This window comes from Schistocerca piceifrons, chromosome 10, assembly GCF_021461385.2.
Source record: "Schistocerca piceifrons isolate TAMUIC-IGC-003096 chromosome 10, iqSchPice1.1, whole genome shotgun sequence".
Classification (NCBI taxonomy): Eukaryota; Metazoa; Arthropoda; class Insecta; order Orthoptera; family Acrididae; genus Schistocerca; species Schistocerca piceifrons.
The window spans coordinates 40,513,007-40,540,339 of NC_060147.1; the positions used below are offsets into that span (position 1 = coordinate 40,513,007).

Sequence of the window (27,333 nt, forward strand, 5' to 3'; positions counted from 1 at the left end):
TACTTTGCAATATGTATGGAGCTCGCGTTACAGTTTGTACGTATATTTCATACTTCATTATTCTTATTTTATTGACATTTTCATTACACATTGTACTGTTTCTCCTGTGTGGACTGGGGTTTTAAAAAATGTAAACTAAATATTACGATAAATCTTACAAATAATCGACAAGTACGCCATAGAAGAAGAGATAGAACTACAATGGACATGTCAATCCATGGACTCTTGCGCGTCTATGCATGAACTATCTTTCCTTTGTCTTTCACTTACCGTATCTGCTTGGATTCGGACCTAAGAGGACGTTGTTGTGTAAAGGTCATCTTGCTGTACCAGCTGATAATGTAAGTTGTACTTAAAACCCGAAAAATATAATGGTTATTTTGACAAAAGAATTTGTGTATGTGGTCAATCTATTGTTAGTCTGATGCCTGTATTACCTTAAGTAGATATGGGCCTTAACAAAGAATTTTCATTGTTAGGCGCCATCTTAGAAAAATATTTAACGTTTTTCTTTTAGCTCATCTAGGAGCCGTGCCGTCGGTTAGGACAATTAAGTTTATTTCAGATCCCACGAGACCGGAGACAGCTACTAATAATTTAACAATCTTATTTACAGATTTTCTTTATATAACGAGATAACATCCCAGGCAGAAAAGGTCTGGTCACAGGATTCCAGTTTCATTATAGAAATTCATTTGTTAATGCTACTCTTGTTATCTATATTGGGGAATCGAGACGAAACCACGATGTTACGTATTACAGTAGTGCAATACTGGTGCAATAAGTACACAACTTCTCACGAGCCTGGAATAATATCTGTGGTATTGGGTAAATAAGAAAAGGACAATTAATTATGGACGATTACTTAACTACCCTGAGAACTGAGCTAATTTACTGAGTGCTTATACACGTCGGGCTAAATTAAACAACATATTGTTAATAATATTCCTACATTAGTTATTTCTCTTTTATGCTGAGGCATTGCATTAAAGTGTGTTCCATTTTTTATATACGTCACGGCTCATATTCATTCTATTACATTACACTGATAGCAAAGAAAAAGAGTCACAAATAAAAAAAAATTATTTTATTACATTACAACATCCTTATATACGATATCGTTGAAGTGCTTCACATGTATCATTGCACACATCAGAAACTGGGATGTAGTAGCTAATAAAATGTGAAGCCATTAACATAAATTTCTCCACTTGCAGCCGCGCCGAGTGGCCGAGCGGTTTGAGGCGCCTTGTCACGGATTGCGGGGCCCCTCCCGCCGGAGGTTCGAGTCCTCCCTCGAGCATGGGTGTGTGTGTGTGTTGTTCTTAGCGTAAGTTAGTTTAAGTAGTGTGTAAGTCTAGGGACCAATGACCTCAGCAGTTTGGTCCCTTAGGAATTCACACACATTTGAACATTTTCCACTTGCAATAAATCAAAGAGTATAAAGACTACTCTTTCTTCAGGTTATATTGGTCGTCTGTAAATAGTGTTCAGCTTTGAAGTTTCTCCCTTAGCTGTAATGAGAAGCCAGGGAAAACCGTCAGCCGACATATCTTCAAACTTTTGGACTAATACCAAGGAGAGCTGGAGATGATATTCAGTGTTAAGTCAGTACAGCCACAAATTTCACATTTAGGTACACGTCGAAGCGTAATTGTACCTAAAATGTGGATCGTCCATGATGCATGCCGATAGTCCGCGCAGTTACGATAACGCTGTGTTCTGGATGGCGCAGCGTTTAACGCACCTGCGTTGTAAGTATGTAGTCCCGGGTTCGAATCCCGGTCTGGTACACATTGTCACACGTCGCCGCTGATTCCCGACACTGCAGATAGCAGTGATCCCCTCCCTTTCTTTTCCATTCTCCCGCTCTCCAGGTTCAATATATACAGGGTGGTCCATTGATATTGACTGGGCCAAATATCTCACGAAATAGGCGAGAAACGAAAAAACAACAAAGAACGAAACTCGTCTAGCTCGAAGGGGAAACCAGATGGCGGTATGGTTGGCCCGCTAGATGGCACTGCCAAAGGTCAAACGGATGTCAACTGCGTTTTTTTTTTAAATATTACATATTCCTATATTACGTGTGATAGGTGGCGCTCTAATAGTCACAAACATATGGCTCACATAGACGAACAGTTGGTAATAGGTAGGTTTTTTAAATTAAAATACAGAACGTAGGTACGTTTGAACATTTTATTTCGGTTGTCCCAATGTGATACATGTACCTTTGTGAACTTATCATATCTGAGAACGCATGCTGTTACAGCGTGATTACCTGTAAATTCCACATTAATGCAATAAATGCTCAAAATGATGTCCGTCAACCTCAGTGCATTTGGCAATACGTGTAACGACATTCCTCTCAATAGCGAGTAGTTCGGCTTCCGTAATGTTCGCACATGCATTGACAATGCGCTGACGCATGTTGTGAGGCGTTTTCCGTGGAGCACGACAGCAAATACACGTCAACTTTCCCCACAGAATGAAATCCTGGGACGTCAGATCCGGTGAACGTGCGGGCCAATCCATCTGTCATGAAATATGCTATTCAATACCGCTTCAACCGCACGCGAGTTATGTGCCGGACATCCATCATGTTGCAAGTACATCGCCATTCTGTCATGCAGTGAAACATCTTGTAGTAACATCGGTAGAACATTACGTACGAAATCAGCATACATTGCACCATTTAGATCGCCATCGATAAAATGGGGGCCAATTATCCCTCCTCCCATAATGCCGCACCATACATTAACCCGTCAAGGTCGCTGATGTTCCACTTGTCGCAGCCATGGTGGATTTTCAGTTGCCCAATAGTGCATATTATGCCGGTTTACGTTACCGCTGTTGCTGAATGACGCTTCGTCGCTAAATAGAGCGCGTGCAAAAAATCTGTCATCGTCCATAATTTCCCTTGTGTCCAGTGGCAGAACTGTACACGACGTTCAAACTCGTAGCCATGCAATTCCTAGTGTGTAGAAATATGGTAGGGGTGCAATCGATGATGTAGCATTCGCAACAGCGACGTTTTTGAGATTCCCGATTCTCGCGCAATTCGTCTGCTACTGATGTGCGGATTAGCCGCGACAGCAGCTGAAACACCTACTTGGGCATCATCATTTGTTGCAGGTCGTGGTTGACGTTTCACATGTGGCCGAACACTTTCTGTTTCCTTAAATAACGTAACTATTCGGCGAACGGTCCGGACACTTGAATGATGTGGTCCAGAATACCGAGCAGCATACATAGCACACGCCCGTCGGGCATTTTGATCACAATAGCCATACATCAACACGATATCGACCTTTTCCGCAATTGGTAAGCGGTCCATTTTAACACGGGTAATGTATCACGAAGCAAATACCGTCCACACTGGCGGAATCTTACGTGATACCACGTACTTATACGTTTGTGACTATTAGAGCACCATCTATCACAAAGCGAAAAAAGTGGTCCTAAACCCTTCTTATTTCTTTACGTTCTACACGAATATGTAATTAAAAATGGGGGTTCCCATTTTAAAAAAAAACGTAATTGATATCCGTTTGACCTATGGCAGCGCCATCGAGCGGGCCAACCATAGCACCATCTGTTTTCCCCCTTCAAGCTAGACGAGTTTCGCTCTTTTTAGTTTTTTCGTTTGACGCTTATTTCGTGAGATATTTGGCCCGGTCACGATCAATGGACCACCCCGTATACATCGGGATGTACCCTATGGGTTTTGGGGTGGGAGTTTAAGGGACTGTAGGCCTCAATATTCGACATAAATTTCAACTGATTCGTCTAGCATTGTCTAAGAAAGAGTGTTTTTAACAGTCGGACAGAGAGACGGACATCAAAGCGATCCTAGAAGGCAAGCGGATGCCAACCAATTGGCTGCGGCCCACTTGAGGGCAGTGGGCAGCGTGGGACTGGATCGTGAACGCTGGTCGAGAGTCCAAGACAAGGCAAAAAAATATCGGGAACTTCGGGGTCTCGTCAGAGTCAGCGTCAACGAGTACACAGTGGAATAAGAATTAATGCGACCTGTTGCTGTCCCAACCACTCACAAGGGAATGATCCATTATGACATGTCGAAAACTACCCAGTTTTTGTTTTTAATACACGGAAAAAATGGGTCAAAAGCAGCTGCTAAGACCGACTACCAGTATTTCAGTAATTCTTAAAAAATTTTTTAGTGTTCAAAATTACCAATGCCGTTTACCGTCAGGTGGCTGGAAGTGTAGACCTCTACAGACTGTGATACAGGGACAGCGCACGGAATTGGCTGCCTAGTCATGGCATAAGCATACAACATACCGCAATCCGATCGTAATTAGTAGAGTTGGTAGTTTCTCGTACGCCAACAGCCTTGCCGCAGTGGTAACACTGGTCCCCGTCAGATCACCGAAGTTAAGCGCTGTCGGGCTGGGCTAGCACTTGGATGGGTGACCATCCGGTCTGCCGAGCGCTGTTGGCAAGCGGGGTGCACTCAGCCCTTGTGAGTCAAACTGAGGAGCTACTTGATTGAGAAGTAGCGGCTCCGGTCTCGGAAACTGACATACGGCCGGGAGAGCGCCGTGCTGAACACGCCCCTCCACAACCGCATTCATTGACCCCATTGGGCTTAGGATGACACGGCGGCCGGCCGGTAACGTTGAGCCTTCATGGCCTGTTCGGGAGGAGAGTTTCTCGTACAGAAGTGTTCGTAAGAACGACTCGCTTTGATTTCGCTCATTTAATACCCTGACCCAAAAAGATGGAAGAACGATGTTCCACGGCCCGTCTAGAGCCGAAATTACTAGAGAGAGAGCTTTGCTCAGATCTATTGATACTGGAGCGATCATGGTCCTTTTAAGCAACTATCCCAGTATTTGCCTGGAGTGACCTGGGTGACTGCAGGAAACCGACATTTGGACGGTACACCCGGGAATTGAACCCAGGTCTTTCGAATGTGAGGTAAGGGCGTTAGCCACTACACCATATCACATGGTGATAGTGCTGAATTACTACACACTGAGACGCTTGATGGGAATTCCTAGAAACTATCTCTCTGATCGAGGCTTTCCAACTTTTTTTCTTTATTTCCTTTTTTTAAAAAAAAATAAGTGCCGTCATGAGAGGACTAAATGAAGCTACTGATCTGAGGCTAAAATGCATTTGTATTAATACGGATATCAATTCTCTCGTAGGCGACAAAGAATGGCCAAAAGCCAATGCGTTCTTTCTAACATTGACCACTCGATTTTGAGTTTTTATCTAGTTGAGACAACCAAACGAATATAATACAAATCTTTTCTTTATAAAAAATATAAATACTGAAACCAGGCCTCAAAGCTTTCCTTACAAAACAGGTGGTCCGCACAGCTAAAAAGTTTGGGATCCGCTCCTGGAAGGGTTTCCTTTTCTAATAATTAGGGACCCTAAAAGTAAACTCGGTTGTGCAATTCTCTGGAGGAGAACCAAATAAACTACACTGAAGCGCCATAGAAACTGGTACAGCCATGCATATTCAAATACAGAGATATGAAAACAGGCAGAATATGGCGCAGTGGCCGGCAACGCCTGCATAAGACAACAAGTGCATGGTGCAGTTGTTAGGTCGGTTTCTGCTGCTCCAATGGCAGGTTATCAAGATTTAAGTGAGTTTGATTGTGGCAACAATGGGACACAGCACCTCCTTGGTAGCGATGAAGTGGGAATTTCCCCATAGCACCATTTCACGAGTGTACCGTGAGTATCAGGAATTCAGTAAAACATCAGATCTCCGACATCGCTGCGGCCGGAAAAAGATACTTTTGGAACAGGACTGAAGAGAATCGTTGAACGTGACAAAACTGCAACCGACCCGCAAATTGCTGCAGATTTAAACGCTGAAGCATTAACTTCAGCGTGCAAATCATTCAATGTACCCTTGATGACTGCGTGTCACAAAGCTTTAAGCCTCGCCTCGGCCCGTCAACACAGACATTGGACTGTTGATGACTGGAAACATGTTGCCTGGTGGGATGAGTCTCGTTTCAAATTGGATGGAGGGGATGGATGGGTACGGGTATGGAGACAAGCTCATGAATCCATGGACCCTGCTTTTCAGCAGCGACTGTTCAAGCTGGTGGAGACTCTGTAATGGTGTGGATCGTATGCATTTGGAGTGACATGGGAACACCTGATACGTGTAGATATGACTCTCACAGGTGACAAGCATTCTGTATGATCGCCTGCATCCGCTCATGTCCATTGTGCATTTTGACGGACTTGGGCAACTCCAGCAGGACAATGCAGCATCCTACAAGTCCAGAACTGGTACAGAGTGGTTCCAGGAACATTTTGCTGAGTTTAAGCACTTCCGCTGTCCACCAAACTCCCCAGACATGAACATATTTGAGCGTATAAGGGATGCCTTGCAACGTGCTGTTCAGAAGAGATCTCCATCCCCTCGTACTCTTACGGATTTATAGACAGCCCTGCAGGATTCATGGTGTGAGAGTTCCTGCAGCACTACTTCAGACATTATATTGTATTGTATGTTAAACGGGGGCCTAGAAATGACGGAGAGGCTCTGTCCCCGCCGCAGCCGCAGTGGTCCACAACCCCACGACGACTGCCGCAGTCCACTTCACCCCTCCGCCGCCCCACACCGAACCCAGGGTTATTGTGCGGTTCGGCTTCCAGTGGACACCCCAGGGAACGTCTCACACCAGACGAGTGTAACCCCTTTGTTTGCGTGGTAGAATAATGGTGGTGTACGAGTGCGTGGAGAACTTGTTTGCGCAGCAACCGCCGACGTAGTGTAGCTGAGGCGGAATAAGGGGAACCAGCCCGCATTCGCCGTGGCAGATGGAAAACCACCTAAAAACCATGCACAGACTGGCCAGCTCACCGAACCTCGACACAAGCCCCCTGGGCGGATTTGTGCCGGGGAACAGGCGCTCCTACCCGCCCGGAAAGCAGTGCGTTAGACCGAACGGCTAACCGGGCGGGCACTTTAGACATTAGTCGAGTCCATGCCACGTCGTGCTGCGGCAGTTCTGCGTGCTCGCGGGGGGCCCTACACGATATTAGCCAGATGTACCAGCTTCTCTGCCTCTTCAGTGTGTGCTGTTCTCACAACGCCGCAGAACGAGTAAGTAACGCTTAGCTATGAAAAGAAACATTCCATTTACTTATTATTCTATAAGCTGCAGAGAGGGAAACGCTTCGTGTGAACACAGCTTTTATATGACGCAGCTAGCGTCGCCTGCAGTGCTTTCGGTCACGTCGCCACTGAGTGCAGAACTTTCCGCGCCTCTGAGCTTTCCGGCGCGGCAGCAGTGGACAGCAGAGCCCCCTGCCACCCCCTCCCCTACCCCCCCGCCACAAGCCCGACACAGTGTGACGCAGACCCTTTCCAGCTGGAGGCCTGGCCTGGAGACACGCGCCCGGACTGTAAATTCCAGCGCAGCGCCACGGTGGGGTGGGGTAGGGGGAGGGGGGATCCTTAATGGATCGTTAATGGGCTGGGAGGCGGCGGCCAGCCGGCAAACACACAGTGGGAAGCCGAACCTGTGTCTGGGGCCCCACCAGTAGCTGGCTGCCGGCTGCCAGCTGAGAGAGCGCTGTTTGCTGTTTCTGTCGCTGCCCGCAAAACAGCGAGACAGCGGAACGTCGTCCACTGTAGCTCGCTTCTGCAGAAATGTGCGCGCCAAGGTACACTGAAGAGCCAAAGAAACTGGCACACCTGCCTAATATGGTGTAGGGTCCCCGTGAGCGCGCAAAAGTGCCGCAACAGGACGTGGCATGGACTCAATGTCTGAAGAACTACTGGAGGGAACTGACACTGTGAATCCTGTAGGGCTGTCCATACATCCGTAAGCGTACAAGTGGGTGATCTCTTCTGAACACCTCGTTGCAAGGCATCCCAGATACGCTCAATAATGTTCGTGTCTGGGGAGTTAGGTGGCCAGCGGAAGTGTTCAGACTCAGAAGAATGTTCCTGGAGCTTCCCTGTAGCGATTCTGGACGTGTGGTGTGTCGCATTGTCCAGCTGGAATTGCCCAAGTGCGTCGGAAAGGACAATGGAGATGAGCGTATCTACAGTTCCTTCTCTAAGTCACCGCACGAACGAAAAAATGGCTGACATCGAAATAAGTGTCCAAGGAATAGATAAGCAACTGAAATCACTCAACAGAGGAAAGTCCACTGGACCTGACGGTATACCAATTCGATTCTACACAGAATACGCGAAAGAACTTGCCCTCTTTCTAACAGCCGTGTACTGCAAGTCTCTAGAGAAACGGAAAGTACCAAATGATTGGAAAAGAGCACAGGTAGTCCCAGTTTTCAAGAAGGGTCGTTGAGCAGATGCTACATCTCTGACGTCGATCTGTTGTAGAATTTTAGAACATGTTATTTGCTCGCGTATCATGTCGTTTCTGGAAACCCAGAATCTACTCTGTAGAAATCAACATGGATTCCGGAAACAGCGATCGTGTGAGACCCAACTCGCTTTATTTGTTCATGAGACCCAGAAAATATTAGATACAGGCTCCCAGGTAGACGCCATTTTCCTTGGCTTCCGGAAGGCGTTCGATACAGTTCCGCACTGTCGCCTGATAAAGCAAGAGGCTACGGAATGTCAGACCAGCTGTGTGGCTGGATTGAAGAGGTTTTAGCAAAAACAGAACACAGCATGTTGTTCTCAATGGAGAGACGTCTACAGACGTTAAAGTAACCTCTGTCGTGCCACAGGAGAGTGTTATGGGGCCATTGCTTTTCATAATATATATAAATGACCTAGTAGATAGTGTCGGAAGTTCCATGCGGCTTTTCGCGGATGATGCTGTAGTATACAGAGAAGTTGCTACATTAGAAAATTGCAGAGAAATGCAGGAAGATCTGCAGCGGATAGGCACTTGGTGCAGGGAGTGGCAACTGACCCTTAACATAGACAAATGTAATGTATTGCGAATACATAGAAAGAAGGATCCTTTATTGTATGATTTTATGATAGCGGAACAAACACTGGTAGCAGTTACTTCTGTAAAATATCTGGGAGTATGTTTACGGAACGATTTGAAGTGGAATGATAATATAAACTTAATTGTTGGTAAGGCGGGTGCCAGGTTGAGATTCACTGGGAGAGTCCTTAGAAAATGTAGTCCATCAACAAAGGAGGTGGTTTACAAAACCCTCGTTCGACCTGTACTTGAGTATTGCTCATCACTGTGGGATCTGTACCAGGTCGGGTTGACAGAAGAGGTAGAGAGATCCAAAGAAGAGCGGCGCGTTTCGTCACAGGGTTATTTGGTAGGCGTTACGGAGATGTTTAGCAAACTCAAGTGGCAGACTCTGCAAGAGAGGCGCTCTGCATCGCGGTGTAGCTTGCTGTCCAGGTTTGGAGACGGTGCGTTTCTGGATGAGGTATCGAATATATTGCTTCCCCCTACTTATACCTCCCGAGCAGATCACGAATGTAAAATTAGAGAGATTCTAGCGCGCACGGAGGCTTTCCGGCAGTCGTTCTTCGCGCGAACCGTACGCGTCTGGAACAGAAAAGAGGTAATGACAGTGGCACGTAAAGTGCCCTCCGCCACACAGCGTTGGGTGGCTTGCGGACTATAAATGTAGACGTAGATGTAGATGTGGATGAGTGAATGCAGGTCATCAGACAGGATGCTTACGTACGTGTCACCTGTCACAGTCGTTTCTAGACGTATCACTCCAACCGCACACGCGCCAAAGCATCACAGAGCCTCCACCAGTTGAACAATCCCTAAGGACATGCAGGGTCAATGGATTCACGACGTTGTCTGCATACCCGTACACGTCCATCCGCCCGATACAATGAGACTCGTCCGGTCACGCAACATGTTTCCACTCATTAACAGTCTAATGTCGGTGTTGACGGATCCAGGCGAGGGGTAAAACGTTGTGTTGTGCAGTCATCAAGGGTACACGAGTGGGCCTTCGGCTCTGAAAGCCCATATCGATGATGTTTCGTTGAATGATTCGCACGCTGACACTTGTTGATAACCCAGCATTGAAATCTGCAGCAATTCGCGGAAGGGTTGTACTTCTCTGACGTTGAACAATTCTCTTCAGTCGTCGTTGTTCCCGTTCTCCCAAGACCTTTTTCGGCCGCAGCGAAGGCGGAGATTTAATGTCTTGCGGGATTTCTGATATTCACCGTACATTCGTGAAATGGTTGTACTGGAAAATCTCCAATTCGTCGCTACCTCGGAGATGGTGTGTCCCATCGCTCGTGCGCCGACTACAACACCACGTTCAAACTCACGTATTATGTGGTAGATTTAATATGTTATTACGTTGATTCTAACCTAAACAACAAGAGCAAAATGGCTCTGAGCACTATGCGACTTAACTTCTGAGGTCATCAGTCGCCTAGAACTTAGAACTAATTAAACCTAACTAACCTAAGGACATCACACACATCCATGCCCGAGGCAGGATTCGAACCTGCGACCGCAGCGGTCACGCGCTTCCAGACTGAAGCGCCTTTAACCGCACGGCCACACCGGCCGGCAAACAACAAGAGCAAAACACGACAAAATGTAACATAGCAACACATTGTATTTACCACATAATACGTTTATTGTATGTATTAAAAGAAACATGTCTTACAGTCCACTGAAGACGCTTCCCAAATACAAGAAGAAAAACGCGTATGGCAATAAACAAACTCACCAACTACGACATGGTCGCATATACAAACAGTGATCCAATACTGTCAAATGTTTTTTATTCCACTCTTTGATCACAATATCAATTCTTTAGACGATGACCGGTTTCAGTCCGCAATGACCATCCTCAGGTCTTTTTTACACCATGTCCTACAGTGATACGGCCATAATGGCATCGTCAAAACATATCAATATAATCACCACAGCATCGTCACATAGATCTAAAATAATTGCAATAATGACTGCGTGAACGATGTGGCCTATTCTACACCTAATTTTAGATCTATGTGACGATGCAGTGCTGATAATATTTATGGGCTTTGACGATGCCATTATGGCCTTATCACTTTAGGACATGGTGTAAAAAAGACCTGAGGATGGTGATTACGGACTGAAACCGGTCATCGTCTAAAGAATTGATATTGTGGTCAAAGAGTGGAATAAAAGTCGTTTCAATAAACAAACTGCCTTCAATTAGTTGCATAGACGGAACATACCACCACGACAATAATACTTGTTACACAGATCATGAATACGACACTTCATGACGATGTGGATTGCGTGAATTTAACGTAACTTTTCATTACACTATATGTGTCACAATTACTGCTTCATATATAAAAATTCTTCCATTGAGTACGAGTTGTCATTCAGAAATTCTTAAAATTAGTTTTTAAATGTTGCTTGCCTGTCTGTCAGACTTTTAATACTATTTGGCAAAGATTTCTGTGGCGGCGAAATTCACCCCTTTGTGTGCCAAATTTAACCCAGAATAGTGTAGAACATTCTTTATTCTAGGATTATTTTTGTATTGGGATGGATTATTAATGACAAATTTCGTATGAGGATACACGTATTGCGAAGGTACTTTGAATATCCAGAGTTTCTTAAATAAATGTCTGCAAGGTGATCTTGGTTCGGCTCCAGCTACTATTCTGAGTAGACCCATTTGCGCAATGAATACTTTTGCTCTTAATGATGGATTACCCCAAAATATTATGTTATATGACAGCAGTGGATGAAAAAATGTGTAGGAGGCAAATTTGCTGACCTGTGTATCGCCAAAATTTGCAGTAGCCCTAAGAAGCATAAATATCTCAACCTAACCGTTTCAGGAGATCATCAATGCGTTTCTTCCAATTCAATTTCACAGCAATGCACACATTTGTAGCGTCGCATGCTCTGCGAATAAAATGCGGTCCTTCGTTCGCCTTCCCCACAATATTTTCTGTGACGGTTCCAGTTTCACTACTTCGTAATCGTCTTGCCTAGGAATTTAGATTAACAGAAATCTTTTAAATTTTATGCAAGTTACTTTGTAATCGAAATTGAAGGCAATTTTTAAGTACTCTTGTGGAGTACATCACATGTTCTATTTTTCAGGGTCAACTGCAGCATGGAGATGTCTTGAATAAATCTTTTATAATTGGAATCGACCTTGTGAGGGGTTTATTCGTCGGTAAATCTATCTAAGAAGGCTACTCGGATTGTTCCTAAATCGTTTTTACAGATCAGGAATAGCACAGGGCCTTTAACTCTTCCTTGGAGAATCGCAGATATTCTCCTGTTTCACTCTATCTGTAGCCTGTAGCGAATTGTAATTTATTATCCTCTCTATTATGAGTTTCAGGGGAGTGTAGGTCACTGATGAGGAGAATTTATGTATTGTACGTATGATTTGTGGGTAACGTTGTGATTCTACATTTATTTTGTTACGGAAGTAGGTTACAGGTTAAAATGCAAAGCACTTTTTTTAGGCTTGACGTAGCGCGACTGCATTAGAGATTTCCTTTCAGAAACATCACAGTTCGTAGTGACTGACGGAAAGTGATCGAATAAAACAGAAGTAATATTTGGCGTTCCCCGAGAAAGTATTATAGGCTTTCTGGTTTTCCTGATCTACACAGACGATTTAGTAGACAATGTGTGTAGCACTCTTAAATTGTTCGCAGGTGATGCTGTCATTTACCGTCTTATAAAGTGATCAGATGATCGAAACCAAATGAAAAATATTTAGACAAAGGTATATGTATGGTGGGGGAAAATTGCCTCTGAATCAGGAAACATGTGAAATCATCAATATAAGTTCAAAAAGAGATCCGTCAAATTTCGATTACGCGATAACTCACACAAATTTAAAGGCTGTAAATTCGACTGAATACCTAGGTATTACAATTACGAACAAGTTAAGCTGTAACGATAGCATAGGTATATGATGTGCGAATTGGGGTGGCACTCAATAATACAAAGACGTTTTACGTTGTGGCAGAATCTTCTCATGAAACTTCCATCACCAACTTCCTCCTCAAAATGTGAAAACATGTTGTTGGTAACAGCCTACGTGGGGTGAAATGATCATTATAATAAAAGAAGAGAAATGACGTCTCACGCAGAACGCTTTATACGTTTGTTTCTACCACGCGCTGTTCCACAATGGAACGTTAGAGAAATAGCTTGTAAATGGTTCGATAAACTGTCTGCCAGGCACTTAACTGTGAATGGCAGAGTAATCACGTAGATATAGATGGAGATGTGGTGTCAGTTGCCTAATTACTACACATATTTACATCACCAGTTGAAGCAAGTTATTGTCATCTTCAGATATGATAAATATCCACAAACAGTTACACCATGATGTATAAACTCTACTTATATATATTGAATATCATGAAAATATTACAAAACATGCGGAACTATACATTAGGCAAGGAATTTAATAATTTTTTCAAAATGATTTATGTTCACTGGCGTAAATGAAGATATTCCATTCCCTAGTTGGCCCTTCCAGGCACCGACATTTTTTTAACATTGTAGAGTAACCCTTGTCCTTTCTCAGGGTTCGAGCTTTCTCGATACAGAAATTCATCGAAATCAATTCAGCGGTTTAATTGTGGAAAACAGAGTTACTTTTGCATTTATAGTATTATCGTGGAAGTATGGGTTGAATACGACGATGATTGTATAAGCATTTTATTCATTAAGTGGCATCGTATTACGTAGAACATATCAAACAATAAGGACATTTTCACAAATACGGTAAAATTCAAAATGCAAATAATATTTACTCGAGAATGTACTGTGGTTGAAAGTATGATCTATGTTTGTGCCAGTGGGACACCATGACAGACGATCTAACAGCATCTTTGGTTTTGTTCAACGACTTTGTTTGAGTTATCCATCTGGTTTTTTTCCTGAGTTTTTTGTTCCTTGACATTTACATCTGTTATAGTAATAAAGTGTACAATACTTACGCCGCATTAATTGAACTGTGGATCATAGTGCCTTTTAAAAGAGTAAATACGTATTTTTCCGTAAATCGCGTTAGATTATTCAAAACAATAAACATCCTGCGTTAAACAGTTTCCAAAATAGTCTATTTGTTCCTCAGCTGTCTCCACATCCAAATGTCATCGAAATTAGTTCACAGGTACAGCAGTGAAAACGTATCAGAGTTACTTCCGCAATCGTATTATTACGTATGGAAGTATGAATTATCGTCTCTGTATGAATTTTCATTTGTTACAAAACGGGACAGCAACACTCTTAAGAAGCAATGTTAGTTGACGGTTTGGTGTAGGCTGTTAGTTGCTGGATGATGTAGAGACACAATTTGCCTTTGGGGCTTATTATTACGTTGGCAGTTAGTATTTTTGTATGATAAAAAGAGACCTGTGTAGTGTGTAAACTTCAAATATTGATAACTCTGGAAACTTCTTCTTTTCTTGGCTTATCGCATTCGCCTGTCATTCTGTTTGTTATCTGTTCTCGTCGTAGACAGTATCCGTATCGACGAACATCATTATGTAAATTATCTTGGATAACGGGGAATAGTTTGAAGCAGACTATTGCATCATGCTTCCACATTTTCTAACAACAATTCTACATTTTGAAATTGTCGGTTAGTTTTGTTTCATGATCACAATTAGCCGACTTGGACCTGATCTGTTTAGCTGCCATTACGGCTATCTCAGCGATACTAATTGCAGTAATTACACAGAAACTGTTTGTTTCTATAATCACTAAGTCTGACGCACAAGTGCTAACAAGATTGTCGCAGTTGAGATATTTAAAATTCACGGTCGCGGGACAACTAACCATGTCAATCACTTTTGAAACACAAGATTTCGTTCTTCATCTGTGTGGTCATATTGTCCGTAGGTGCTTTACAATTCCTGAGGGTATTTTCGTTTTGTCGTTGCAACTACGAAGAAATGCGTGCTTCTTTTTTTTTTTTTCACCGGACGAGTTTCGCTTTATTGAAGCAATGCATCTTCAGTGGTCTGTAATTAAAGATATTTATAATTTGATTTGTTTTTAAGATCGAAAAACAATTCGTTAACAATCTGTTGCTTTTTACTTACGGCGATTTCCACTTGGTTTCTCCCCTACATCGGGAAATGTCGTCTGCTATCATATTTTTGGAATTTTTCTTCGTTAGACACTCATACTTTTAGTCTAATTTTGCGGCGGAACTATGCATTTCTCACGTTCAACACAGCAAGTTTTCTCGCACACCACTGTTTCCTGTTCACTTTTATACTTCTAACAAGGGAATGGTCAGACTTGTCATGTCGAAACATGTGTTGCTTTTTTTTACCACTATGAGTTAACATTGCAAGAAGTCTGTACGCAGAATTTTAGCTGCTGACATGACCTGGAAGTCTGTCAACAATTTTATGAAGTAAGACATTATTGTCGCATGCAATAACTGCCTCTTGTACAACCCTGACCTCTCTCGCTACGTTATACCAACGCCATCTAGGGACCTCTCGCTACGTTATACCAACGCCATCTAGGGACAAGGTGGCGTTAGCTACGCGACGCTCTCTTGCCACAGCAGTGAGTGAGCTGATTCCCCCAGTGAAAGCGATCGTATGGTAATTAAACATTCGTTGATAAATATGGCTGATATGTTATCCACTGTGTAAGTATGTACTGTGGTCTGTGTTATGACGTGCTGGCAACATAACATTGCCACTAGTTTGTCTACTACTATAATCTCCGTTTTTAATTTTAGTTAATTGTGTGTGTGTAATTCTATTTAAATATGTTTCTGTGTATTTATATACAATATAAGAGTGGTAAAGGAGTATCGATTTTCGTTTTTGAGGGAGTGAGAAGCCATGATGAGTGGACGTAAGCGTATAGTAGTGTGATGGAGTGTGAGGAGAAAGTAAGGAGCAAGAAAATGAAGGGAGAAACCATACGGAAATCACCGTAAGTAAAAAGCAACATAATGTTAATGAACTCCTTATCGATCTCAAACACAAATAAAATTATAAATATCAATAATTACAAACCACTGGTGATACTTTAGCTCAATAAAGGGAAACGCATCCGGTGGAAAAAGAAACAAGATTTTCTTGTAGCCGCAAACACATCATGACAATATTTCGTGATTTTCTTTTAATACTTCATCTGAGCCGTCCATTTTGTGACCTTCAGTCCAGAGACTGATTTGATGCAGCTCTCCAAGCACTATAACCTGTGCCAGCCTCTTCACATCCGAATAGCCACTGCAACCTATATCCTTCTGAATGTGCTTACTTTATTCTTCTCTTGCTCTCCCTCTACGATTTTTACCCTGTGTGCTTCCCTACAATACTAAATTCCTGATCCATTTATGCCTCATATTGTGTTCTACCAATCGATCTCTTCTTCTAATCAAGTTGTGCCACAGATTCCTCTTCTCTCCAATCCTATTCGGGACCTTCTCATTAGTTCGTGATCTACCAATCCAGTCTTCAGCATCCGTCTGTAGCAGCACATTTCGAAAGCTTCTAATCTCTTCGTGTCTAAACTATTTATCGTCCATGTTTCACTTACATACATGTCTACATTGCATACAAATACATTCAGAAAAGACTTTCTGACACTTAAATCTAACTCGATGTTAACAAATTTCTCTCCTTCAGAAACGTTTTTTTTTTTTTTTTTGTTTTTTCCCATATCCAGTCTACACTTTATATCTTCACTACTTCGACCATCGTCAGTTATTTCGCTTCCAAAATAGCAAAACTCATCTACTACTTTAAGTGTCTCATTCCCTCAGCGTCACCTGATTTAATTCGACTACATTCCATTATCATCATTTTGCTTCTGTTGATGTTCTTCTTATATCCTCCTCTCCACACACTGTCCATTCTGTTCAGCTGCTCTTAGAAGTCCTTTGCTATCTCTGACAGAATGACAATGACTTCGGCAAACCTGTAAGTTTTTATTTCTTCTCTATGCATTTTAATTCCTACTCGAAATATTTTTCTTTTCCTTTATTACTTGCTCAATATACAAATAGAATGACATCGGGGAGAGGCTACAACCCTGTCTCACTCCCTTTTCAACCACTTCTTCCCTTTCATGTCCCTCGACTCTTGCAACTGCCATCTGGTTTCTGTATTGTAAACAGGCTTTCGCTTCCTGTATTTTACCCTGCCACCTTGAGAATTTTAAAGAGGGTATTCCAGTCGACACTGTCAAAAGCTTTCGCTAAGTCTACAAATGCTATAAACGTAGGTTTGCCCTTCCTTCAAGTGGCTTTTAAGGTAAGTCGTAGGGTCGGTGTTGCCTTGCGTGTTCTTACATTTCTACGGAATGAAAAACTGACCTTCCCAAGGTCGGATGCTACCAATTTTTCCATTCTTCTGTAAGGAATTCGCGTTAGTACACTACTGGCCATTAAAATTGCTGCACGACGAAGATGACGTGCTACAGACGCGAAATTTAACCGACACGAAGAAGATGCTGTGATATGCAAATGGTTAGCTTTTCAGATCATTCACACAAGGTTGGCGCCGCTGGCGACACCTACAACGTGCTGACATGAGGAAAGTTTCCAACCGATTTCTCATACACAAACAGCAGCTGACCGGCGTTGCCTGGTGAAACATTGTTGTGATGCCTCGTGTAAGGAGGAGAAATGCGTACCATCACGTTTCCGAGTTTGATAAAGGTCGGATTATAGCCTATGGTGATTGCGGTTTATCGTATAGCGACATTGCTGCTCGCGTTGGTCGAGATCCAATGACTGTTAGCAGAATATGGAATCGATGGGTTCAGGAGGGTAATACGGAATGCCGTGCTGGATCCCAACGGCCTCGTATCAATAGCAGTCGAGATGACAGGCATCTTATCCGCATGGCTGTAACGGATCGTGCAGCCACGTCTCGATACCTGAGTCAAGAGATGGGGACGTTTGCAAGACAACAACCATCTGCAACAACAGTTCGACATCGTTTGCAGCAGCATGGACTCTCAACTCGGAGACCATGGCTGCGGTTACACTTGATTCTGCATCACAGACAGGAGCGCCTGCGATAGTGTACTCGACGACGAACCTGGGTGCACGAATGGCAAAACGTCATTTTTACGGATGAATCCAGGTTCTGTTTACAGCATCATGCTGGTCGCATCCGTGTTTGGCTACATCGCGGTGAACGCACATTGGAAGCGGGTATCCGTCATCGCTATACTGGCGTATCACCTGGCGTGATGGTATGGGGTGCCATTGGTTACACGTCTCGGTCATCTCTTGTTCGCATTGGCGGTACTTTGAACAGTGGACATGTGTTACGACCCGTGGCTCTACCCTTCATTCGATCCCTGCGACAGCCTACATTTCAGCAGGATGATGCACGACCGCATGTTGCAGGTCCTGTAAGGGCCTTTCTGGATACCGAAAATGTTCGACCGCTCCCCTGGCCAGCATATTCTCCCGATCTCTCACCAATTGAAAACGTCTGGTCAATGGTGGCCGAGCAACTGGCTGGTCACAATACGCCAGTCACTACTCTTGATGAACTGTGGTATCGCGTTGAAGCTGCATGGGCAGCTGTACCTGTACACGTCGTCCAAGCTCTGACTCAATGGCCAAGCGTATCAAGGCCGTTATTACGGCCAGAGGTGGGCTGTTCTCGGTACAGATTTCTCAGGATCTATGCACCCAAATTGCATGAAAATATAATCACATGTCAGTTCCAGTATAATATATTTGTCCAATGAATACCCGTTCATCATCTTCGTGTGTAGCAATTTTAATTGGCCAGTAGTGTAGCTCAGGAACAGTAGAGTGCCTATAACACCTTGGGGAACGCCTGCTGAGAGGCGTCGCAGCATAACAGCGTAATGGCGGTGTCGCAGCACTTACATTCCATTCGCGCGGCCATCGCGCCGTCATGGAGTAAGATATTAATGCTCCGTCAGCGCCTCTCGCTCCGAGACGCCCCACCGCCGCCCTTTTATATTTTTTCGGGAACTATTTTTCTCGTTCCGCGCTCTGTCAACCCGGCCTCGGTTCGCCCCCCGTGATCCCCCCGCCTGCTGGGGCTGCTCCAGCGCTCTCGCCGCTAAAGACGTTTTGCGGGTAACGAGGACGCAAAGTGTCGTCGGGCCAGAGGTGGGTCCCCCGAATAATTCATGAGGCGCGCGCTCTGCTGCGGTTCTCGTCTGGTCGCACGGGCCAAAACCCACCGCATTGCGGAGCAGCCGCGGCCCCAGGTCCCGGCTGCGTGGGCGGCGGGAAAACTTTTTTCATCACTTGCCGAACCTGAGAGGAATGGCCGAGAGGTGTGCCTGTCACCTCCCCCCCCCCCCCCCCCCCCCCCACCACCTGGGGCGCCATATTAAAAAGAAACTGCGCAGGCGCGGGACCAGAGCTCGTCTCGACATCTTGGGTGGAACCTCTGACACACACACACACACACACACACACACACACACACACACACACTTGTACCTCGGCCCTTTCAGACCGTCTTCGTCACTCGACTCTCACACCACGGATCAGCGGTCGTCAAACTGAGCCCCGTGGGACGCATGCGACCCCAGTCGCGTATTACTGCCGCCCGCGGTAACATACATTGTAATGTCATGCGAATACGAATTTAATATTTCTAACCCCCAAGAAAGCACGTGTTGACAGATGTGAAAATTACCGAATTAATACACCACTAGCCATTAAAATTGCTACACCAAGAAGAAATGCAGATGATAAACGGGTATTCATTGGACAAATATATTATACTAGATCTGACATGTGATTACATTTTCACGGAATTTGGGTGCATAGATCCTGAGAAATCAGTACCCAGAACAACCACCTCTAGCCGTAATAACGCCCTTGATACGCCTGGGCATTGAGTCGAACAGAGCTTGGATGGCGTGTACAGGTACAGCTGCCAATGCAGCTTCAACACGATACCACAGTTCATCAAGAATAGTGACTGGCGTACTGTGACGACCTACTTGCTCGGCGACCATTAAATGAAGGGTAGAGCCACGGGTCGTAACACAACCGAAATGTAGCGTCCACTGTTCAAAGTGCCGCCAATGCCAACAAGAGGTGACCGAGACGTGTAACCAATGGCACCCCATAACATCACGCCGCGCGATACGCCACTATGGCGATGACGAATACACGCTTCCAATGTGCGTTCACCGCGATGTCACCAAACACGGATGCGACCATCATGATGCTGTAAACACAACCTGCATTCAGCCGAAAAAATAACGTTTTGCCATTCGTGCACCCAGGTTCGTCGTTGAGTTCATCCTCGGAGGCGCTCCTGTCTGTGATGCAGCGTCTAGGGTAACCGCAGCCACGGTCTCTGAGCTGATAGTCCGTGCTGCTGCAAACGTCGTCGAACTGTTCGTGCAGAAGGTTGTTGTCTTGCAAACGTCCCCATCTGTTGACTCAGGGATCGAGACGTGGCTGCCTGATCCGTTACAGCCATGCGGATAAGATGCCTGTCATCTCGACTGCTAGTGATACGAGGCCGTTGTGATCCAGCACGGCGTTCCGTATTACCCTCCTGAACCCACTGATTCCATATTCTGCTAACAGTCATTGGATCTCGACCAACGCGAGCAGCAATGTCGCGGTACGATAAACCGCAATCGCGCTAGGCTACAATCCGACTTTTATCAAAGTCGGAAACGTGATGGTACGAATTTCTCCTCCTTACACGAGGCATCACAACACCGTTCCACCAGGCATCGTCGGTCAACTGCTGTTTGCGTACGAGAAATCGGTTAGAAACTTTCTTCATGTCAGCACGTTGTAGGTGTCGCTACCGGCGCCAACCTTGTGTGAATGTTCTGAAAAGCTAATCATTTGCATATCACAGCATACTCTTCCGGTCGGTTAAATTTCTCGTCTGTAGCACGTCATCTTCGTGATGTAGCAATTTTAATGGTCATTAGTGTATGTTAACGACATAGGAGACAATCTGAGTAGCCGTCTTAGATTGTTTGCAGATGATGCTGTTATTTACCGTCTTGTAAAGTCATCAGATGACCAAAACGAATTAAAAAATGCTTTAGACTAGATATCTCCATGGCCCGAAAAGAGGTAATTGACCCTGAATGAAGAAAAGTGTGAAGTTATTCACACGAGTACTAAAGGGAATCCGCTAAATGTCATAAAGGCAAGGCCTCTGGTCGAGACTGTATACCACTCAGCTTCCTTTCAGAAAATGCTGATAGAATAGCTCCATAATTAGGAACTATATAGAACTGCTCGCTCATAGAAACATCCGTACCTAAAGACTGGAAAATTACTCAGATCACCAACACGCAAATACGGAAATAGGAGTAATCCGCTGAATTACAGGCCCATATGACTAACGTCGATTTACAGTAGGGTTTTGGGACATACGGGCATAAGTGTTGCGAACATTGTGAATTACCTCGAAGAGAACGATTTATTGACATATAGTCAACACGGATTCAGAAAATACCGTTCTTGTGAAACACAACTACGAGGCGTATTTTTTAAGTCAGTTGCGTTTTGAAATTTAAAAAAGACGTACTAAGATAGTTCAATAATTCTATTTTTACATGAAAGCCAGTACCTTAATCTACGCACTGACGCCATTACAGTCTGATTCTTCCTTGTTTACGTTGTGTACTGAGTGTTTAAGATGCCTCCGATAATCGTGAGTCCCGCCGACTGTGAAGTACGGGCTGTTACAAGATTTCTTAGTGCTAAAGGCCTAAAAGCGATCGATATTCATCGTGAGATCTGTGCAGTTTACGAAGAAAACATTATGAGTGACGGAATGGTAGGAAAGTGGGTGAGAGCATTTAAAGATGGCCGCACAAATGTGCACGATGAACAACGGAGTGGGCGTCCTTCGGTCGTTAATGAAAGTTTGGTGCAGGAAGTGGACAATAAGGTGAGAGAAAACAGACGCTTTACGATTTCCTCCATGCGGGATGACTTTCCTAATGTTTCTCGTAGTGTTTTGTATGGCATTGTGACCGAGCACTCGAATTACCGAAAATTGGGCGCACGTTGGGTTGACGGATGTGCACAAAACCAAACGTTTAGACAGTGGTACATTGACTTTCCTTGAGCGGTACCACAACGACGGTGATGATTTCTTAAGCCAAATTGTTACGGGTGACGAAACGTGGGTGGGCTACGTCACATCAGAATCAAAACAACAGTCCATGAAAGTTGAGCAAGGGCATCGTTTTGCTGCAAGACAATGCCCGTCCGCATGTGGCGAATCAGACCAAACATCTCATCACATCTTTTCGATGGGACACTCAAGGTCATCCTCCGTACAGCCCCGATCTTGCGCCCAGTGACTACCATCTGTTCCTGCACTTGAAGAAACACCTGGGCGGTCAGCGTCTTCAAGACGATGGCGAAGTCAAAACAGTGGTGATGCAGTGGTTAACAAGTCAGGCGGCAGACTTCTATGAGGAGGGTATTCAAAAACTGGTACAACGTTATGACAAGTGCCTCAATATTGACGGCAATTATGTAGAAAAACAGATTAAGGCACACGCTTTCATGTAAAAATAAAATTACAGAGATATCACAGCACGCCTTTTTTTAAATTTCTGTACGGTACTTACTTAAAAAACACGCCTCGTAGTTCTTTATAGTCATGAAGTAATGTGTGGTATCGACAGCGGATGTCAATTTAATTCCATATTTTTAGATTTCCAGAAGGCTTTCGACGCCGCTCCTCACAAGCGTCTTCTATCCGAACTGCGTGCCTATGGAGTATCACTTCAGTTGTGCGAATGGATTCGCGATTTCCTGACAGAAAGGGCGCAGTTCTTAGTAATAGACGGAAAGTAATGGAGTAAAACAGAAGTAATATCCGGCGTTTCCCAAGGAAGTGTTATAGGCCCTCTATTGATGCTGATCTGTATTAACGTCAAAGGAGATAATCTGAGTAGCCCTCTTAGATTGCTTGCAGACGATGCTGTCATTCACTGTCTTGTAAAATCATCAGATGAACGAATTGCAATACGATTTAGATATATGTGTGGTCTGAAAAGTGGCAATTAACCCTGAATAAAGAAAAATGTGAAGTTATTCATATGAGTAGTAGAAAAATCAACTAAATTTCGATTACGCGATAAGTCAAACAAATCTGAAGGCCGTAAATTCAACCAAATACTTAGGGATTACAATTACAAATACCCTAAACTAGAACGAACACATAGATGTTGTTGCGGGTAGAGCAAACCAAAAACTGCGATTCATTAGCAGACGGTGCAACAGGTCTACTAAACAGACTGCTTACACCGCGCTTGTCCGCTCTATTCTGGAGTATTGCTGTGCAGCGTTAGATCCGCATCAGGAGGGACTGACGGCTCACGTCGAAAAAGTTCAAAGAAGGGCAGCTCAATTTGTATTATCGGGAAATAGGGGAGATAGTGCCACAGGCTTTATACGTGAATAGTAGTGGCAATCATTAAAACAAAGGCGTTTCTCTCTGCGACGGGATGAAATTTCAGCCACCAGTTTTCTCCTTCGATTGCGAAAACATTCTGTTGGCATTGACCTAGATAGGGAGAAAAGATGATCACGATAAAATAAGAGAAATAGTGGCTCGCACAGAAAAATTTAAGTGCCCATTTTTCTCGCATACCATTTTTTGTGGACTGGCAAGACAGCCAATTCACAAGGACGGGAGGCCGAAGGGCACGCGTTTAAGCTCACGGAGAATGGCGTGAGGTCTGGAACAGGATAAGGTCTTTATAGCAGCAAAAATAGTACGTAGTTTCTGGAATACTTAACTTTAATCCATAATTGGTGAACATCGGTCTGACGGTACATCCAGCACAAGATAAATAGCAATTGATAATGGCGCCTTGCTAGGTCGTAGCAAATGAAGTAGCTGAAGGCTATGCTAACTATCGTCTCGGCAAATGAGAGCGTAACTTGTCAGTGAACCTTTCCTAGCAAAGTCGGCTATACAACTGGGGCGAGTGCTAGGGAGTCTCTCTAGATTAGACCTGCCGTGTGGCGGCGCTCGGTCTGCAATCACTGATAGTGGCGACACGCGGGTCCGACGTATACTAACGAACCGCGGCCGATTTAAAGGCTACCACCTAGCAAGTGTGGTGTCTGGCGGTGACACCACACCATTCGGGAGTGGGACGGTAGAGAGACAACTTGGAGGTGGTTCACTGAACCCTCTGCCAGGCACTTGATTGTGAATAGCAGAGTAATAATGCAGATACAGATGTAGATCGATGGTGTTGTCGGAAGGAGGCAGCGTAATCTGCGGACCTGAGCTTGTCTGTCTTCTACAGCCGGGCGGTGTGGCCGAGCGGTTCTAGGCGCTACAGTCTGGAACCGCGCGATCGGTACGGTCGCAGGTTCGAATCCTACCTCGGGCTTGGATGTGTGTGATGTCCTTAGGTTAGTTAGGTTTAAGTAGTTCTAAGTTCTAGGGGACTGATGACCTCAGCAGTTAAGTCCCATAGAGCCATTTGTCTTCCACATCTACAGGGTAGGGCAGAAGTCACCACCGAAAAGAGTTCAATTGACATACACAAAGAAGTAAGAAAAGTCATGCGATACCTCCTAATATCTTATCGGACCTCTTTTTACCCAGAGTAGTGCAGCAACACGACGTGGTATGAACTCAACAAGTCGTTGGAAATCCCCTGCAGATATGCCGAGTCACGCTCCCGCTATAGCCGTCTATACTTGACACAGTGTTGCCGGTGCAGGATTTTGTGCACGAACTGAACCTCTACATTATGTCTCACAAATGTGCGATGGGATTCATGTCGAGCCATCTGGGTGGCCAAATCATTCGCTCGAATTGTCCAGAATGTTCTTCAAAACAATCGTGAAAAACTGTGGCCCAGTGTCATAGCACCTTCTTAGCCATAAAAATGTCGTAGTTGTTTGGGAACATAAAGCCCGTGTATGCCTGCAAAAGGTCTACAAGTAGCCGAACGTACCCATTTCCAGACAACAAGCGGTTCAGTTGGACCAGAGGGCCCAGGTTATTCTTGTAAACACAGGCCGAACCATTTTGGAGACACCGCCAGATTGCACAGTGCCCTTGGGTCCATGGCATAGACCCCACCAACACCTCATACCAACAGAAATCGGGACTCATCTGACTAGGCCACAGATTTCGACTCGTCTAGAGCCAAATAATATGGTCAAGAGCCCAGAAGAGGCGCTGCAGGCGATGTCGTGCTCTTAGCAAAGAGACTCGCGTCGGTCGTCTGCTGAGATAGCCCAGTAGCGCCAAATTTCGCCGCATAGTCCTAACGATACATTCGTCGTACGCCTCACATTGATTTATGCAGTTATTTCACAAAGTGTTACTTGTCTGTAAGCATCGACAACACTCCACAAACGACGCTGCTCTCGACTGTTAAGTGAAGTCTGCCGACCTCTGCCTTGACCGTGGTGAGAGGTAACACCAGAAATTTAGTATTCTCGGCACACTCTTGACACCTTGGATTTCTAAATATTAAATTCCCTAACGACTTCCAAAATGGAAAGAATATCCAGTGCGTCTAGCTCCAACTGTGGCAACGGCCTTTTCGCAGTGGATACACCGGTTCCCGTGAGATCATCGAAGATAAGCGCTGTCGGGCGTGGTCGGCACTTGGATGGGTGACCATTCACGCAGCCATGCGCTGTAGTCATTTTTCGGGGTGCACTCAGCTTCGTGATGTCAATTGAGGAGCTACTCGACCGAATAGTAGCTGCTTCGGTCAAGAATACCATCATAACGACCGGGAGAGCGGTGTGCTCACCCCAGGCCCCTCCTATCCGCATCCTCCACTGAGGATGACACGGCGGTCGGATGGTCCCGGTAGGTCACTCGTGGCCTGAAGACGGAGTGCTCGTTTTTCCCTGGGTGAGCATAGAGGTGTTTGATTGTGATCCGTCGATCACTTCCCGTGAGACTGTCCGCACGTCCCAATGTTGCGGGAGTCGCAGCTGTGTGGTCGCGACCGGCACGCGGGAGAGCAATGAGGACAGACGTCTCGCCCAACGACTCACCGTCCTTTTGTTCACTGGTAGGTCTCCGCAGACATTCTGCAGGGCCCTATGAATATTTCTGATGCTACATTTTTGCGCCAAATGAAACTCAAGAACAGCTCTCTGCTAAGAACGCTACTCCGTTATGGGCACCATTTGAAAGCTACACTACCAGCCATTAAAATTGCTACACCACGAAGAAGACGTGCTACAGACGCGAAATTTAACCTACAGGAAGAAGATGCTCTCATATGGAAATGATTAGCTTTTCGGAGCATTCACACATGGTTGGCGCCTGTGGCGACACCTACAACGTGCTGACATGAGGAAAGTTTCCAACAGATTTCTCATACACAAACAGCAGCTGACCGGCGTTGTCTGGTCAAACGTTGTTGTGATGCCTCATGTAAGGAGGAGAAGTGCGTACCATCACGTTTCCGACTTTGATAAAGGTCGGATTGTAGCCTATCGCGATTGCGGTTTATCGTATCGCGACATTGCTGCCCGCCTCGGTCGAGATCCAATGACTGTTAGCAGAATATGGAATCGGTGGGTTCAGGAGGGTAATACGGAACGCCGTGCTGGATGCCAACGGCCTCGTATCACTAGCAGTCGAGATGACAGGCATCTTATCCGCATGGCTGTAACCGATCGTGCAGCCACGGCTCAATCCCTGAGACAACGGATACGGACGTTTGCAAGACGTCAACCATCTGCACGAACAGTTCGACGACGTTTGCAGCAGCATGGACTATCAGCTCGGAGACCATGGCTGCGGTTACCCTTGACACTGCATCACAGACGGGAGCGCCTGCGATGGTGTACTCGACGACTAACCTGGGTCACGAATGGCAAAATTTCATTTTTTCGTATGAATCCAGGTTCTGTTTACAGCATCATGATGTTCGCATCCGTGTTTGGCGACATCGCGGTGAACACACATTGGAAGCGTGTGGTATGGGGTGCCATTGGTTGCACGTCTCGGTCACATCTTGTTCGCACTGACGGCACTTTGAACAGTGGACGTTACATTTCAGATGTGTTACGGCCCGTGGCTCTACCCTTTATTCGATCCCAGCGAAACCCTACATTTCAGCACGATAATGCACGACCGCATATTGCAGTTCCTGTACGGGCTTTTCTGGATACAGAAAATGTTCGACTGATGCCCTGGCCAGCACATTCTTCAGATCTCTCACCAACTGAAATCGTCTGGTCAATGGTGGCCGAGCAACTGGCTCGTCACAATACGGCTGTCACTACTCTTGATGAACTGTGGTATCGTGTTGAAGCTGTATGGGCAGCTGTACCTGTACACGCCATCCAAGCTCTGACTCAATGCCCAGGCGTATCAAGGCCGTTATTACGGCCAGAGGGGGTTGTTCTCGGTACTGATTTCTCAGGACCTAT

The 27,333-nt window shown here is 45.0% G+C and overlaps 1 protein-coding gene and 1 pseudogene across 1 annotated transcript in view; one reads left to right on the forward strand and one right to left on the reverse strand.

Moving 5' to 3' along the window:
• The window catches only part of LOC124718923 (aminomethyltransferase, mitochondrial), a 179,404-nt gene that overhangs the window by 65,721 nt on the left and 86,350 nt on the right, over positions 1–27,333 (reverse strand). The gene's annotated exons all lie outside the window — the stretch shown is intronic.
• LOC124719340 lies at positions 4,348–4,465 on the forward strand (annotated as a pseudogene).